At 35.9% G+C, this 17421-nt stretch overlaps 1 non-coding gene and 1 pseudogene across 1 annotated transcript; both read left to right on the top strand.

The window, feature by feature from the left end:
- The first annotated feature begins 13610 nt into the window (after window positions 1-13610).
- LOC112065855 (U2 spliceosomal RNA) lies at window positions 13611-13801 on the top strand. Its single transcript, XR_002892274.1, has one exon. It is a non-coding gene; the product is annotated as a U2 spliceosomal RNA (small nuclear RNA).
- A 2154-nt stretch (window positions 13802-15955) lies between these two features.
- Window positions 15956-17214, top strand: LOC102981257 (tRNA (guanine(6)-N2)-methyltransferase THUMP3-like; annotated as a pseudogene).
- The last annotated feature ends 207 nt before the right edge of the window (window positions 17215-17421 follow it).

The following is a 17421-nucleotide window of genomic DNA, read 5'->3' as shown; positions in this document are numbered from 1 at the left end:
CCGGCCTTTCAGGGAGCTTCATAAGCCCCTAGGTTTCTATAGATGGGCATGAAGTGGTGGTCTTGGTGGGGGTGACAGTCATCTTCTGGGGTACATGGCAACAGACAGCAGGGCACTAGTTTCTGGAAAGATCTAAGTAGAAAAACAAGTAGAAAGACCCCACTCCCAGGAACCTAGAGTACCTCCTGAGCACCACGGTATAGATTCATGTGTTCAGAAAAGAGAAATTAAGAGGGAAGTTTGAGAATCAAATAGACCCAGGTTCCAATCCAGACATATGATTTGGAGAAGTTACTATACCTCTCTAGTTTTAGTTATCTAGGCAATAAAATATAGAAAACTGCAGTACATATTCTGTATACTACCTTTGAGAATTTAATATGGTGCTTGGCATATAATAAACGTTGCCCCCCAAAATGTAGCTTGTGTACTAAAGTTGGTCTAATGTTGTGCTGATAGAACTAAGGAAAAGATCGGAGACAAAGGTTAGGGCAAAGCTAAACGTGGCAGGGGGGTGTTAATGGCTCCAAAGATAAAAGGATGAAAGGGCGAGGAGAGCTGGTGAGTACAGCAGGTGACCACAGGAACCAGTAGGGACTGGGTGAAGGAGATGCAAGGGTACCAGGACTGTCTTCAAATCATTAAGAATTGTGTTTGGATGGATATGTCTGCCTTTTTCCCTCCCCTGAGGACAGTGTCCAGAGCTTTCGCTGGCTTCTCAAAGGAATATGTAACTTAATTAAACAGAGGAAACGCTGGGAGAGCGTTTTCCTCTCTTCATGATTAAAGCACTGCAGTGGAAGACCAACTCATTCTCTTATTTTTAGGGGGCTTCTTGCCTGCCACAGCCAGCTCATTTTTGTAAAACAAACAGGTGCATGCATCTGCACAGCACGTTCATGGCTACTGAGTGTGAACTTGGGCTTCTCTCTGCAAGAAGTGCAATCAGCTGAAGAAGGTGTGACTGAGATGAAGAGATAGACTTGGGCATTTACAGAAGAAAGATTGTCTGAGATTCAAAATCTGTGATTCCATTTTGTGATGATGGTACTACTGAATCTTTTATCAGATTTAAAATGGTTTGCATTCGTGAGTACATAGCATTCTTGCCAGGTAAAGCTACTTTAATTTGGTGAACTCAGGCCTGGAGTGTATTTTATTTCTAAATTTATTACTCTTCTCAAATTTATTCAGTTCAAGAGGTTGTAAAGTGGATGTGATGCCTCTTATAAGGTAAAGATGTTGTTTACTCTGGCCAGCTTCAAACGCTTTTGGAAGGAGCTGGGTGTCAATAAATACAAATATAACTGTACTGACTTCAATTTGGTAGAAAGAAATTTGGTTCTGATACTTTGAACTGCAGTTTTCAGCTTGTGACCCCACTCCTCAGCTGTAATTCCACAAAAATTTTCCATTAAGGGCAGAGCACATTAATTTTATCTTTGAGCTAATATGTACACTTTACTGAAGTATTTCATACGTTTTTAAAATTGTTATTGTTTTTTACACGATCAGATGTAAAAACATATGAAATCTATTCAAACATGGAATAACTCAGATTGTTGCTGCTTGTAATCCTTTTCTTTTCAGTGAGATAATTCAAGTTTTGTTTCTCCCCAAATATGAGATCTCAACAAGCTTAAAAGCAACCAGGGGTGAAATCAAATCAAGTCATCTGGCTCAGGATTAAATTTAGACAATATTTCTTAGTAACTATTTTGGCTGAAATTCATACAGAATAACATCCTAATAGCTATTAATATGGTGAAAAGTTCACTATCATCTATCAGAATGCATAGCACCCAAAGAAGATTCACTATCATACATTTTCATTAAATTAGCACCTTTGACCCTAAAGTTCCAATACAAGAATTAACAAGAATAAACATATTTTTGCATCAAGCCAAAAAGTCCATGATATACCAGATCCATCTATGTCCCTTCATACATACATGGTCAATAACTTTGTTTCCTTTTCATTACAACATTTTTTTTACATTAATATGTTTTATTTGGGAAGATTGTTCATATATAGTTAAAGGTTTCTAGTTAATAAAATTCTATTTATTCTGACAGGAAGCTCAAACAAGTCTTTTTTAAAAATTTCTGTGCTTTATTGAGAAAAGGAACATTGACATCAAAAACGTGTCACCACAAATCCAAATCAAGACTCATATCTGTAATGTTATTCGTGATGACTAAGGTGATTATTGATGAGCCTGGCACAGTGTAAGATCTGAAAGTCTTTCTGAACCACCAAGAAATGATTAAATTATTGAGATACAGAGGATATAATATGAAATCAGAAGAGCTGTTTTAGACTACTGACTGGTCCACTTACTGACAGATCCTTTGTGCACTTTCCCCAGTCTCCCCTAATATTAAAATTTTACAAAAAATGGCACATTATCATCACCAGAATATTTGCATTGAACTTATTCACTTACCCAGTTTTACTTGTTCTCATTTATGTGTGTGTGCATTTAGCTGCATACAATTTTATCCACTACCACAAGGATCTCTTCTGTTGCCCTTTTATTATCAAACCTACCTTCCTCAGCCCCTCGCCCATCACTAAGCTGTTCTCCATTTCCAAGTTTTGTCCTTTCTAAAATGTTATACAAAATGGAGTCATACAGTTTGCAACATTTTAGGTTTGGCTTTTTTTCAACTTAGCATAATTCCCCAGAGATTCACTCCAGTGACTGCTTGTATCAATAGTTCATTCTCTTTTATTTCTGAGTAGTATTCCATGGTGTTGACGGAATAGCATTTGCTAAACCATTCATCTGATGAAGAACATCTGGATTGATTTCAGTTTTGCATTTTTGTGAATAAAGCTGCTATGAACACTCGTGTACAGGTCTTTATGCAAATGTTTTCATTCCTCTGGGTTAAATGCTCAGGCGTGCAATTGCTACGCTACGTGATAATTGCAAAACTTTTTCCAGAGTGGCTGTACTATTTTACATTCTGACGTGCAGTGTATGAGTGATCCAGTTCCTCCACATTATCACCAGCATTTGATATTATCACTATTTAAAAAATTTTATCCATTCTGACATCCATGCAGTGATATCTTATTGTGGTTTTAGTTTGCATTTCCTTGATGGCTAAAGATGTTCAGCATCTTTTAATGTGCTTATGTACCATCTGTATATTTTTCTGGGGGAATTGTCTCTTCATCTCTTTCGCCTATTTTCTATTTTAATTGTGTGTTCTTTACTGTTGAGTTTTGGGAATAATTTTATATGCTACACATTAGTCCTGTGTTGGATATCTGATTTACAAATAATTTCTTCCAGCCTGTAGCTTATCATTTAATCTACTTAACAGGGTCTTTTGCTAAGAAGATGTTTTAAATTTAGGATCAAGTCTAATTTATCAAGTTTCCCTTTTATCGATTGTGCTATTGGTGTCAAGTCTAACACTTCTTTGTTTTGCTCTAGATCCTTAAGATTTTATCCTATTTTTTCCTAAGAGTTTTATAGTTTTACATTTTATATTTAAACCCACATAATTAACCAAATTTGAGTTAATTTTTGTATCAAGTGTGAGGATTAGGTCAAAGCTTCATTTTTTTTTGCTTGTGGATGTCCAGTTGCTGCAGCACCATTTGTTAAGAAAACTGTGCTTGCTCCACTGAAGTGCCTTTGCACTTCTGTCAAAATTAAGTTATATTTGCGTGGGTTTATTTCTGGGTTCCCCTTTTTATTCCAGTGATCTATATGTCTGTTCCTCCAATACTACACTATCGTGAGTACTGTAGCTATAAAGTTTGACTTTTTTGGTGAGAGTAATTTTAATCATTTCATTCTTCTTTTTCAAGATTATCTTATCTCTGGTAGAGTGTATGAATTGCCATATAAATTGTAGAATAACTTGACCATGTCTATAAAATATCCTGCTGGGATTTTGATAGGAATTGCATTAAATCTACAGGCCAATCTGAGGAGAATGGCCATCTTTACTACATTTAGCCTTCTAATTCATGAGTGTAACATGAACATGGTATGTCTCTCTATTTATTTAGGTCTTGTTTTATTTATTTTATTAAGATTTTGTAATTTTCAGCATACAGATCCTGCACGTTTTCTCAACTATATACCTAAGTATTTTTTTTTCTTTGGAATGATTATAAATGGTATTAGGCTTTTGATTTCAGTTTCTGCATGTTTACTTTTAGTATACAGAAATGTGATTAAATTTTGTATGTTGATCTTGTATTCTATGACATGACTGAATGCACTTATTAGTTCTATGAGTTTATGTGTAAATTCCTTGGGATTTTCTGTGTAGCTAATCATGTTGTCTTTAAATAGAGATAACTTTATTTCTTCCTTTCCCACTGGCATGCCTTTTATTTCTTTTTCTTCCCTTACTGCACTAGGTAGAGCTTATAGCATTATGTTGAATAGCAATGGTAAGAGGAAACATCCTTGTCTTATTCCTGATCTTAGGGGGAAATCAATCATTCTTTTACCAGTAAATCTAATGGGTATATTCAACTGACATGTTCTTGAACAAATCGTATCATCAAATTGTATTCTGACTCATTTTCCAATCTGTAAAAATAGGGAGAATCATAGAAAATATGTCTCTGAAATCTGTTACCAGATAAACCAGTGATGATGTGAAAAATGTAAACTAGCAAATGAGGGAGTTATTTTGGCAGACTATCATGAGATTTTGAACCAGAGATTTCTTCAAGTTCACCAAATCAATAAATACTCAGAATATCTCACCATGTGACTTTAGGCTTTAGACATTTCAGTCTTCTCCTTGTCAATTTCCTATTCTATAATGCAACTTTTAAAAATGGATCTCCAAAGATTCTTCCAGTTTTCTTTAACTCTGTGTTTTATAAGCTCTATTTTGGGCATTAGGTCAGATACAACGATTGAGACTGTTCTATACGTGTTTAAAATGTAGTTACAGACATAAGATCTATACATGTAAAAATATTATTTAAGATATATTATTAGAATCAAATTGTGGTCAGATATATGAATGAAAGCTTGCTAACTCCTTGAGAGTAAAGACTGAGGAGTTGATTTTAATGCACTATTTATCCCCAGTGTCTAGAGTAGAGGCTCAATGAACATTTGCTGAATTAATAATGGGTAGCACAGTAGAATTATAAAAGTTACAGTTGATATGGTGCAATTTCCAATGAACAAAAAAGCATAGCTAACTAATCAAAATGGATGCCGGTTTGTATGCTGCACCAATGTGCACCATTGATATGATCCATGGGTGCAGATCCAGGAGAGGGAGAAATTGTTGGGTGGCTAGAAGAGGTGCCACTGGAGCTGGGCTTCAAAGATTTGTAGATTTCAAGTGCGGGGGAAGGGGGATGGTATTTAACTAGGGGAAATTATTTGAGTAAAAGCACCAAGGTTAGAGTTCTGGAGAAAGGAGAACGATCTGGTTTAACTGGAGAATAGGAAAAGGAATTTTTAAATGTAGTTTGGCATCCAGATATTGGAGGGTCTGATACTTATATTATTATTATTTTTTACTGTTATCTAAATATTCGTGTACTTTTCCTGCTTCAGAACAATAATAACAATAAAACAAAAACTTCTGAATGTATTTTTTGATCATCTCCTTTTCATTATTAGTAGGTTAATTAATTTTTAGAAGTTCAGTTTTAAAAACCAAATAAACCATTAACCTTTAATAAAAAGTGGAATAATGGTTCAAAATGTAGAAATTATTTACTATAGCAATACTTAAATGTTCTTATAAAATCAAATGAAACCTATTACCAATATTAAAAAACGGAAGGAAAGACATTGGCATATCTTGACCATGTTATTCTTAGAGCCTGTATAACCTATATTGGTTATCTCTTTCTATAGGAGGAAATGAAAACAGCTAGTAAAGTTTTATGTGGTATGAGTAATAAAGAGAGTGGGAGGGTCACTTTATATGCTTATAAATAAATCATATTAAGACTCCTTCATATGTTTTACAGTCCTCCTCGACCCTGTTTTGATCTAGAAGGCATTGAAGAGAAAAGCAAGTGGGAGCCATTATTTTGTTACATAGAAGAAAGGGCTAATAAACGTTAAATGCAGGACTTGGCCTCTCTTCTCTTTTTATATTTTCCCAGCACTATCAACTGGGACACAGACTGTCTTCTATCAGAATCTGGAAAAGTGAGACTTAATCACTCATTTTAAAAAATATCTGAAGGAAAAATTATTATTATAGAAACAGACAAAAACACACATTTTACTATTTGACTTGAACCTGGAATCTTATCGTATACATTGTATATACTGGCAAAGAAAGCCTGTGATAAGCGAGGCACCAAAATGTTTTTCTCGCTTAAGCAACACACAGCAGATCTCAAAACTGCACTATTGTGTTTTCTTCCACCCAATAGCACAACTGTTTCTTTCTAGGAAAATAAAAAGATAAAGGGTTGCCTCTAAATGATGAAAATGCAAATATGGCATTCAGTCTTATATTATTGTAACCTAAGTTCCTTTCTTTCTCTTAAATTGGGAAGGTTTGACCCACCAAAATAATACAAAGCATGCATCTTAAGAATTGCTTTCATGCCTTTAAAACGTTAATCGATCATCTCCTAACTAATCCAACTTTTCCCTCTGAAGGTCCATTGCAATTATTGGAGGGGAACACAAAAGCATTTGGAATCCTCCTTTTCTTTAGTTTTAAAAGATGCTAATCTCAATGGTAATCCCCATAGGCCAATTTGTTAAACGGAAAATTAGTTTAATACTTGGGGAGTAGAACTTAAATTAATTAGTTCAGCGCCAACATCATTGTGGTGTTTGACTAATTGCAGTCATTTTCCCTTTTAAATCCTTTTCTTATCTCCTGTATCTGTCCAAAGCCCTTTAGCATTCTGTGATTTTTTTACTATTATTTCATTCTTTCTTGTATCCTTATATCTGCTACGTGATCACTTACACTGCTCTTCGTGTCATTATTTTTTAATTTAGTAACATTTTTATTTAATCAAATCAAAATATTACCATTTCAAGATGTAATCCGCATACAAATAAATAATATATTTTATATTGATTTTTTACTGAGTGTTCACAATCCAGTGTATAATTTTCACTTACGGCTCGTCTTGATTTCAAAGTTAAATTTTATCAGATTATTTGATCTGTATTTAGATGTTATAAGATTTACAGTTGAAAAAGAGAGTCACATGTCCAAGTTGTTCCAAATATACCTTAAAAATTTTCAATAACAATCAAATATCAGTTTTTTAAATTAAATATACACTAATGAAAATTAAATTTAAAAATCCCTTTCTTTTTATTGTAATAGAGCTGCTGTAAGATTTGCATATAGGTTTCTGTGTGAACATAATGTTTCATTCTTCTAGGGTAAATATCCAAGAGTGGGAATTTTGATTTCTTAACTTTGACGCATTTCAGGATTAGGTTTTGTTTTGATTACCTAGGCTACTAAGGCATTAGAGCCACCTCAATCTAATGACCTTTTTGTTTAATTAATTTAACAATTCAGTTAGATTATTTTGGCATCATCTGCATTTCATTCTAAGATCTCTTGACCTTTTAAACTGCTTTCTAAAAATTCGTACATATTAAGGTTCTTTCTTTGATCTGTAAAGTTTCAAGGGTTTTGATAAATGCATAGCATCATATGCCCACCACTACAGTATCATAAGAAATAGTTTCACTGCCTTAAATAAATCCTCTGTGCTTCACCTACCCTATCCAAACCCAACCACTGATCTGTTTACTGTCTCTATAATTTTGCCATTTCCAGAATACCATATAATTGAGATCATAAAGTATGTAACCATTTCAGACTGGCTTCATTTACTTAGCCATATGTATTTAAGATTCCTCCAAGTCTTTCTGTGGCTTGCGAGCATGTTGCTTTTTACCATCAAGTGAGACTTCAGTGTATGGATGTACTATACTTTGTTTTTCCATTCATCTGTTGAAGAGCAACTTGGTCACTTCTAGCTTTTGGCAATTAGGAATAAAAATGCTATAAACATTTGGATGAAGGTTTTTGTGTGGACATTTGTTGTCAAATCAGTTGGGTAAATCAGGAGTACAATTGCTGGATCATATGGTAAGACTATGTTTAGCTTTGAAAGAAATTGCCAAATGGTCTTCAAAAGTACCATTTTGTATTCCTAGCAGAAATTAACAAGAGCTCCCATTGCTCTGCACCCTCCCTGACAATTGGTGTTGTCAGCTTTTTGGATTTGAGGGTAAAGTCTTAATCCAACATGACCGCTGTCCTTATAAGAAGAGGGAGAGGCACTCGGGATGCATGCACACAGAGAAAAGACCATGTGAGGTCACAGCGAGAAGGCAGCCATTTGCTAGCCAAGGGGAGCGGCTTCAGGAGAATCCAAACCTATCAACACTTGTTCTCGGGCTTCCAGCTCCAGAACTGTGAGTGGACAACTTTCTGCATTTAAGCCATCCAGTCTGCGGTATTTCGCTTTGGCAGCCCTAGCAAGCTAACATACTAGGTTTCATATGTTTTCTTCTAGAACTTTTATAGTTTTTAATTTGATATTTAGGATTATGATCATTTTGAGTAAATTTCTGGGACAGGTGTAAGGTCCATGTCTGAGCCAAGAAGTATAGATACTACAAGATGTCATTTTTACTCAGGAACTAGGGGAGAGTCAAGTCATATAAATTCCTACTCTAAAATCTTCACATCTAACTTTCCAGGATTCACATTTTCTTACATAGACCAGTCTCCTCTCGGTTTCTTCAGTTAAGTCAAAACTACGTGTTTCTCTTTGCCCATATATTTTTGCTTGTTAGTGTATTTCTTGAGCTTTTTTCATATTATTTCTTTCCTTTCTGTGAATTTTTTTTTTTAAATTTGGAACACCAAGTTGTAAAGATGTATGTTTTTACCTGACAGTTATACCACAGGTAGACTGTCCAGTTAAGTTGAGAAGGGTGAATCAATAGCTTGTATTTGTTTTTAAAATTAAATTAATCCTGGATAAGAAAACAAACAAAAATACTGATGTAGAACTGTACCCACACCGATTATTGGAAAGACTCCTTTTTCTATTGAATTGCTCTTGCACCTTTGTCAAAGATCAGTTGACTTTTTGTGTGGGTATTATTATTTTAATATTTAAATAAGTGAATTTGAATTAAAATTTCAAACTAAGTATTATCTGCAATTATGGTAATAATCCACCTATCTCAATATTAACTATAAGGCTATAAACGGATCTGTATAACTTACTGAATTATTTATCTCCAGCTTGATACTTTTTCATAGATGAGTTCAGACTGATCTATTCCTTGAAGAGAATACTTCAATTTAAGGAAAATACCAATTATTTAGATTGGCATTTGGGCAGGCTGGCTCCAGGCCAGAATTTTGCATGTGATCTTTCAGGTCCAACCACAGACAATTACAAAGTCCTTAGCTGAGAGACCCCACATCACACCGGGTGCACAGGCAGTGCACGCCAAAGGGGGTTGCAGTTAAAGACTCCACCCCAGTCGGACTCCACACGTCCCAGTCCTGCTTCCTGCACTTACCACACGTGCATACTTTTGCCAATGCAAAACTTTAACGTGTTACAGTTGCTTTGATCACATTTTATCCTTTCTTCTTGTTTCTTTGATTCTCTACATTCCATCTGGTTATGTAAACATTCTCATGGTTTTAAATTTTCATTTTCTTCACGTTGGGGTGAGGAAACTGGTGGCATACCTATTTTCAGAGATGTATTTCATTTGAGTGTAATGAAACTAACTAGATACATTTAAAGCATAGACTCTATAATTTCACTTTTGTTTATTTTTGGGATCTCAAGTCTAGTTCCTGTAGCTATGAAGTATTGCATCTATTTGCAATCCTCAAAAGATTCTACGGAATTTTAAGCCAAATTTACTTGGAGAATATTTTTTCCTAATGCTTCAGTAGATTCACACAACAGCTGCTGATTCTCCTTCAAACAGTTTGGTAACATGAAGATCTGGAAAAAGTACTACTCAGGGCTTCTTCTGTATACCAGGTCTGGAGTTTGCCACTTGTAATTGAAACGTAAGCCACCACAGATTATTTTATACGTAGTAATTCCATCTCCATCACTGTGTAAAATCACCTACTTAAAAAGCTATTATATACATTTATCCAGCTGACACCTGCACACATGAGTACACAATATTTCAGAATGGAAACATATTTGCAAATTCATTACAGAAACAATCTTCTCTCTCATATTAAATTCCACAACAGAAATCATAGTGGATAAAAGGGTAACAGACTCTATCCTACCTATAATGCATGCATTCAAGTTTATCAAATGAGACTCTAAATTATCATAACTTAGAATTCTAAATACCTGAATATAAAGTAGCTTCAGCTAATACTTTCTTAAAATATTGATGGCACATATATGTACACAATGCACACACATATGTTTTCATTTTTTAACTAAATGCTATTCTATATTAAAAGTATGAGGTCTCTCCTGGGGCAATCTGAATCTTACAACAAAGAGAGTATAGAATGCAATTGATATGGATCTGTGTGGTCATTAATGGAGATGCTATCAGTTGGTAAGTTTGGTTTCAAAAAGTAATGTGTGTCCTTGCCTTTATGGAATTCACAAACCAGTAAGAGAGACATATAAACAAAGTTATTAGAAGAGAAAAAGTAAGTATATGAACAGAGGTAAGTGCACTGTTTCAGTTAAATATAGAAAGGATGAGTCAGAATGAGTCTGCCTGGAGAAGTCAGAAGAACTCACAGAAGAAGAGATCACTGAGCTGAATAATGAAGGAAAGTAGAAGCTTTGTAACTAAATACAGAAAGAAAGGGGGTATTTTAGGAAGAAAGTATATATTGTGTAAAGTCATGAAATAACGAAAGACTAAGATCTGTTTGACAGAAGGTAAGTAGTTTGGTATGGTTGTAACATAGGATTCACATGAGAAAGAAGAGCCTCTCTTACTGAGGATGAAATAAAGTTCCAATGAAAATAAAGGTAATTGGAATATCATGTCATCCAGCACTTAAAACAAAATTTTAGGATTTTGAGGAGTTTCTGCTTGTTTGTTTTTGGTTTTGCTAATTAAACTGAAATATCTAATTCAGTCATTAAGCAAGTGTTCACTGAGAAAAGCCTGAGAGAGTACAAATAAAGTATATGCAACATAACTGAAAAAGGAATTTCATTAAAGATCTCTACCTATATGATTGACAACTACCTTAATTAACATATTTTCAGTGTGAAAATGATATCGGGGCTATCTGACTATATAACGGACCCATCCAAAGGAAAAGACCTGTAGGTATGCATGTTTGAGGGTACCCCATCAAAATAATGAGGGAATCTCAACAAGATTGTCCTTAAGAAAAGTCAACCACTCAGGAAGCTACAGCCACCAGGGTGGACCTTTTACTCTGCCTTTTAGTGCATCACTGTTAAAAATGAAAGTACAACCAAGGATCACCAGACATTTAAGAAAGGTTTTAACATGAAAGGGACACAAACAAATAAGTAGGAGAAAATCTTCAGAGGAAACAGAGAGAATGCAGAGAGTAGTAGAAAACTTCAAAAATGAGCTACTGGGGGCCCCACTTCCTGTGTGGTGCCCAAGTAATTTCCTACTAGACTGAACTTCCTGTAGATTAGGTCTATAAACTCTGGACAACATATGAGAGACAACTACCTCAAGACACTAATGAATGAAGAAAAGTAGGTAGATTCTGGAAGGGAGATGACATTTGGAAGAAGACACCCCCTCCTTTTAAAATGGCTTTTAGCCTAAGAGCAGCCTGAAGTTGTCACCACATTGAGTGACTAACATTAAGCAAGAAAACATGTAGTCTTTCTGGCCAGAAGAGAGGACAGAGTTTGGAGCTATCAGAGACTCTGGAGAGGGAAGGGGAAATCCTAAAAAAGGTGAGAGCAAGGGAGAGGGATCTCCAAATGCTATGATTAAGCTTTGCAAAAGATACCTGGTTGACCCTTATGCATGCACATGTGAACCAATCCAAGCAGCACAGAGTCCAGTATGAGATCAACCAGGTTAACAACCTACAAAACAAAATTTGACACGATTTGAAGGAATAAGGCAGAACCTAGACTTTCTAAATCATAGAGTTCATGATAATGAGGATACACTACAACATTACTCAGCAAAGAAGAATAGGAAAATATGACCCATTCTCAAAAGAAAATAGAGACTCAACCCGTGACCCAGGTGTTGGAAACGTGTACAGGATTTTTTTTTTTTTTTTTTGTGGTACGTGGGCCTCTCACTGTTGTGGCCTCTCCCATTGCGGAGCACAGGCTCCAGACACGCAGGCTCAGCGGCCATGGCTCACGGGCCCAGCCGCTCCGCGGCATGTGGGATCTTCCCGGGCCGGGGCACGAACCCGTGTCCCTTGCATCGGCAGGAAGATTCTCAACCACTGCTCCACCAGGGAAGCCCTGTACAGGATTTTAAAATGGATTTTTTATAACTATGCTGAATGAGCAAAGTGTACTCATAATAAATGAAAAGACAGAATAAAATTAAATGAAAATTTTAGAATTTAAAATACAATATTTGAGGGCTTCCCTGGTGGCGCAGTGGTTGAGAATCCGCCTGCCGATGCAGGGGACACGGGTTCGTGCCCCGGTCCGGGAAGATCCCACATGCCGCGGAGCGGCTGGGCCCATGAGCCATGGCCGCTGAGCCTGTGCGTCCGGAGCCTGCTCTCCGCAACGGGAGAGGCCACAACAGTGAGAGGCCCGCGTACCGAAATAAATAAATAAATAAATAAATAAATAAATAAAATACAATATTTGAAATTAAAATTCACTGTAGATTTAGCCAAATGGAGATAGCAGAAGAAAAGATAAGTAACCTTGAAGATAAAGCAGTAGAATTTGTCTAATCTGAAGAAGTGGAAGGAAAAGAGAGGAGAAAAAAGGGTGAGCACCTCAGGGATCTGTGAGGCAATACTGAAATATCTAATATACATGTATAACTGAAGGAGAACAGACCGAGAGAAAAAATATGTGAAAAATAATGGCTGTGACTTCTGCATCTGGCTGATATGAATGACCCAACCATTCCACTCCTAGGTATTTACCCAAGAAAGATGAAAAGATTGTACATGAATGTTTATAGCACCTTTCTTTGTAAGGGCCCTGAAGAGGAAACAATCTAGATGTTCTTCAACAGGTGAATGCATAAACATAATGTGGTATAGCCATAAAATAAAATACTACTCAGCAACGAAAAGGATTGGGCTGTTGATATAGACAATAACATATGAATCTCAACATAGTTACATTGACTGAAAGTAGCTAGACAAAAAGATGGACACATTGTGTATAAATTCATTTACATAAAATTCTAGGAAATGCAAAGTAATGTATAGTGTTGGAAAGGATATCAATGAGCTTGTGAATGAGATGGAAGGTGGGAGAAATTATAAAGAGAAGAAAACTTTCTAGGGTAATAGACATGTTCATTATTTTGATTGTGTGGTGGTTTCCTGAGTATGTACGTCAAAGTGTATCTAAATGTACACTTAAATATGTGCTGATTAGGGTATGCCAGTTATACTTCATTAGGCTGCTTTAAAATAAGCAGGGGATCGCTTCTCGGCCTTTTGGCTAAGATCAAGTGTAGTATCTGTTCTTTTCAGTTTAATATCTGATATGTTCTCTCCCCGAGAACAACATATTAAACGGATTTTTGGAGTAAGGAGTTGGAGTAGGAGCTTGCTTCGTCCACTCCACGCATCGACCTGGTATTGCAGTATTTCCAGGACTGGTGCACCCCTTCTGGGGAAACTTTTGAAAAAAATAAATAGATAAATAAATGAAAATAAAATAAAATAAGCAGGGAACTACAAATGTGAAAAATTAAAATAAAACCAAACTTTGGCCCATCACAATAAAATTACTGAATACTAAAAATGAAGAGAAAATCTTGAAAGCATCCAGAGAAAAACAACATACTCTCTAACAGGTGAACAAGGTCATGGAACAACATACTTAGAGTTTTGATAGACCAGAAAAAAAATCTGACAACCCAAATTTCTATATTCAGCAAAAACGAAGAAGGCTAAATAAAGGCAACTTCAGATAAGGAAAAGAGAATTCGTCATCAGCAGATATGCCCTTTGAGAAATGCTAACGGGAATTCTTCAGGCCAAGGGGAAATAATATTGCATCAAAATTCAAACTTCAGGAAGGAATTAAGAGCACTGGAAATAAAGAGAGCTTTTTCATAAGGCTAAAAGGGTCAGTTCGTCGGGAAGACATAATATTCATAAGTGTTTTTCTCTCAGAACAGCTTCAAATTAATAAAATAATGATAGAATTGAAAGGAGCAATAAATGATTCTACAGCCATAGTTGAAGAATTTTTAACACTTTTTCAGCAGTTGATAGGACTAGATAAAGAAAATCAGTGAAGACATAGATGGATATGAATAAATTACCAACCACCTTGACCTAAATGATGTTTATAAACACCACATTCAGCAACTACAGAATATACACTCTTTTCAAGCACACATGATATGTTCACTATGATAGATCATACTCTGGAAGATGCAACAAGTCTTAATAAATGTAAAAAGATCGAAAGCATACAAGATACGTTTTCTGAGCATAACAGAATTAAATTAGAAATCAATAATGATGCAACATCAGGGAAAATCAATGACATCATTTAAAGCCCCTCTATTTTCTTTAGCAAAGAAATTAGAAAAGACTTTGAACTGAATAATCAGCATAAAACCATAAAGCTTTTGAAGGGAAACACAGGATAATATCTTTGTGATTTGTGGGGAAGCAAAGTTCTAAAATCTGAAGCAATAACCATAATAGAAAAAACTGAAAAGTTAGACTTGTCAGAATTAAAAACCAATTAAAAAAAGGCAGCATTAATAAATTGAATGGGCATGCCACAGATTTGAAGAAAATATATATTGCAAAACACATATCTGACAAAGGACTGGGATGCTGCAGGGTATATAAAAAACTCCAACTGAGTAATAAAAAGACAGCTCAATAAAAATGAGCAAAGAATTGAACATACACATCAACATGCACGTGATACAAGCACATGAAAACGTTCTCAACATCATTAGTTGTCAGATTAAGACTACATAGACATACCACAACATACACATCAGAATGACTAAAAATCAATACCAAATTTTGGTAAGGATGTGCAGCAACTGGAAATCTCACATATTGCTGGTGGGAATGTAAAATGTGACAGCTATTTTAGCAAAAGATCTAGCATTTTTTAGTAAAATACATGTATACTAACCTACGATCCAGACAAAAAAATGTATATACTATGCTGTTTTATTTTTATGAAGTTCTAAAACAGTCAAAATCAATCAATGATGGAAAAAAAAATTGAACAGTGGTTCTTCTGAAGTGGTTTTAGGATTGGTGATTAGGAAGGGATATAAAGGATCTTTCTGGGATGATAATGATGTTCTATCATGATAGGCTTTGCATTATATTTACAAGTATTTGCATATTTTAGAACTCAGCAACATTTGTGCATTTGATTGTATGTAAATTTTACATCAAAGGAAAAAAAACTTAAATATGGAACTCTATGGCAAGATGCTTACATCGAATACAGTTGTCTGCAATTTACTCTAAGATGTGTAAAAACATATGGTATATCAAAGTAAGAATAAATACGTGAAAAGAACAAGGGTAATAAAATATTAACCCAAGAATCTAGGTGATGGGTATATTGGCATTTACTCTAAAATTCTTTCAGTTTTGCTATATGTTTCAAAATTTTGCTTAAAATATTTTTCAGAATCTAAAGTGCTATAACCAACATCTTTAGAGAAAAGAGAAAGCATAGCATTTGGGTACACTGGGCGTGCAGGATGCCAGGGCTGGAAGGGTCTGTGCTGGCAGCCAAGACTATATGAGGGATCTTGGAAGCGTTGCCAACATGTACGACATTCAAGAAGCCACTACCCAACTCCTGGATGTGAACTTTCATGAAAACCAGAGATCTAGTCAAGTGACAGAAAGTGGCCTTCTCAGAGTGAGCATGAACATCTCCAAGGCACTATTAGAGTGACTGTACCCACTGGTTTTGAACAAACAGGGGCAGCTGAAGTGAGAAAGAAATTCAGGTCATCGTGCAAAATCAGCAGAGACCAGGCAACATATATTTTGACATTTCAATGGAAAGTCTGGCTCAGGTTCATTGTCTGAGATCAGTTGATAACTTACTTGTGGTTGTTCAGGAGTTTAAAGATTCTAATTCAAAGGGGGGAAAAAAGGAAGTTCTAAAGGATTTTGAAGAATTGACTGGGAAACTCCTGCGCTCCAGTCCTTTGAAAGTATGGAAAATTGACACCAGTTTCAAGAAAAAAAAAGGTGTAAAAAGATAAATCAGAATTCAAGTAAAAGGAAGGTGGATAATGGACAAGGAGACAAAAGAGTTGAGAGAGATGTTAAAAAAGAGTTCACTAACAATGCCTTAAATTCAAAAGAAGAAATTGATTCTCAAGTGCTGAAGTTTAGAGTCACACGCAACAGGGTAGAAGGGAAACATTGCTTTACTGCACTAGAGACCACAAGAGATTTTGGGGGCGCTGTTCAAGATGATTTTAAGTGGAAGGCTGACAGACCAAATTTGATGTGGGTGTTCTTTTGAATATCCATGATAATGCAATCACTGTGGGTATTGCATTGATAGAAGAGTCTCCACCAAAGAAATATCACACATTTTTTTTTTTTTTTTTTTCCGGTATGCGGGCCTCTCACTGTTGTGGCCTCTCCCGTTGCGGAGCGCAGGCTCCGGACACACAGTTGCGGAGCACAGGCCCCGGACACACAGGCTCAGCGGCCATGGCTCACGGGCCCAGCCGCTCCGCGGCACGTGGGATCTTCCCGGACCGGGGCACGAACCCGTGTCCCCTGCATCGGCAGGCGGATTCTCAACCACTGCGCCACCAGGGAAGCCCATATCACACATTTTGGATTTGCAACTCTCAGATCTTCTCTTGCCTATGGGATGCTCCCGCTCTCTTCCCCTCACCCTACTGATCTGATGTATGGACGAGAGACAAAACAAGAGAGAGGGCTACTGAATGATCTCATTGTTATTATGTTGTTGGTAATAATAATTCAATAATCCAGTGCTATGATTAGAGCAGCAATTACATCTAATTTTTATTGACAAAGAGCCAAATTAAATAAGGCAAACTAAAAAAAGAAAAAAAAAAAAAAAGAAGGCAAACTACCCTGAGGCTTGCCCAAAGATGCTGTTCAATCTGCAAACTGGCTCTGTGGATATATTGTAATGTTATTTTGAAAAAGGATGGACTCCAAGAAGAAAAATTGGAACCTTTATCCAGCTTGCCTACACTACACGAATTAGTGGAAGGTACCTCAGAAATAAATTAA

The sequence above is a fragment of the Physeter macrocephalus genome, chromosome 15 (genome assembly GCF_002837175.3).
Source record: "Physeter macrocephalus isolate SW-GA chromosome 15, ASM283717v5, whole genome shotgun sequence".
Lineage (NCBI taxonomy): Eukaryota > Metazoa > Chordata > Mammalia > Artiodactyla > Physeteridae > Physeter > Physeter macrocephalus.
The sequence above is the reverse complement of the archived record's forward strand: the minus strand, read 5'-3'. Positions and strand labels throughout refer to the sequence as shown.